This window comes from Mustelus asterias, unplaced genomic scaffold, assembly GCF_964213995.1.
Source record: "Mustelus asterias unplaced genomic scaffold, sMusAst1.hap1.1 HAP1_SCAFFOLD_3121, whole genome shotgun sequence".
NCBI classification, from domain to species: Eukaryota; Metazoa; Chordata; class Chondrichthyes; order Carcharhiniformes; family Triakidae; genus Mustelus; species Mustelus asterias.
This window is the reverse complement of record NW_027593066.1, coordinates 38,411-39,336: the sequence shown is the minus strand read 5'-3', so window position 1 is coordinate 39,336 and position 926 is coordinate 38,411. Positions and strand designations below refer to the sequence as shown.

At 66.0% G+C, this 926-nt stretch overlaps 1 non-coding gene across 1 annotated transcript; it reads right to left on the bottom strand.

Annotated features, from left to right (window-relative positions):
• Window positions 1–186: 186 nt before the first annotated feature.
• Window positions 187–340, bottom strand: LOC144490299 (5.8S ribosomal RNA). The gene has a single exon (XR_013497214.1). It is a non-coding gene; the product is annotated as a 5.8S ribosomal RNA (ribosomal RNA).
• Window positions 341–926: the final 586 nt, after the last annotated feature.

Sequence of the window (926 nt, the reverse complement as noted above, 5' to 3'; positions counted from 1 at the left end):
TGGGCCAGTGCGGAGCGGGCAGTGCCGACGAGCCCGGAGGCGGACGCCGGCACCCAAGAGGTCAAGCTCTCCGACGCGGATTACTCTGGGTCTGCACTTAGGGGGACAGAGAGGACGGCACCTCTGCGACACCCCAGCCGCGCTCTTCGGCGCACGGATGCGCGCGAAGTGCGATTGATTGTCAAGCGACCCTCAGACAGACGTAGCCCCGGGAGGAACCCGGGGCCGCAAAGTGCGTTCAAAGTGTCGATGATCAATGTGTCCTGCAATTCACATTAATTCTCGCAGCTAGCTGCGTTCTTCATCGACGCACGAGCCGAGTGATCCACCGCTAAAAGTTGTATCGGGTTTCGGATCGGTTGCCCGATCCTGGGACGCGCAAAACGCTCCCCCGCCGACGTGACGGTGGAGCCCCAGCCTGGCGCGTACCACGGCGTGAGCCCGGAGGCGCACGCACTCGAGCGACAATCAAGCGAAAAAAAGGAGGAATCAGGGCGCTCGCAGGCGTTGAGTGCCGGCGTGGGTGAGGGGCCGGGGCCCGCCACGCGCCGTCACGCCCCGCAACAGCCAGAGGCAGAGTTCTCTGGTGTCACCGTCTGGCGGTAGGCTCGAGAGTCGAGGCGAGGCCGCAGCGGACTGAGTCGGGTGCAAGCCGCGGAGGACAGGCCGACGCTACGGGCGCAAGCCGACCCCGCACGCCCCAACCTCGGCGGGCTGGGGAAGGGGGCGCGGCGGAACGCTCGCAAGCGCGGCTGCCCCCGCGGACAGGCACATTCTCTCGAACGCGGTGGACGCTCGCTCAAGTCAGCACGAGACCAGACCGGACCGACAGGCGGACAACGAATCTTTAAACCTCGCACCCACCCTCCGCACACGGGTGCCGGAGGAATGGTGAGCATGAACAGGTACCCCTCACCGGGCTTTGA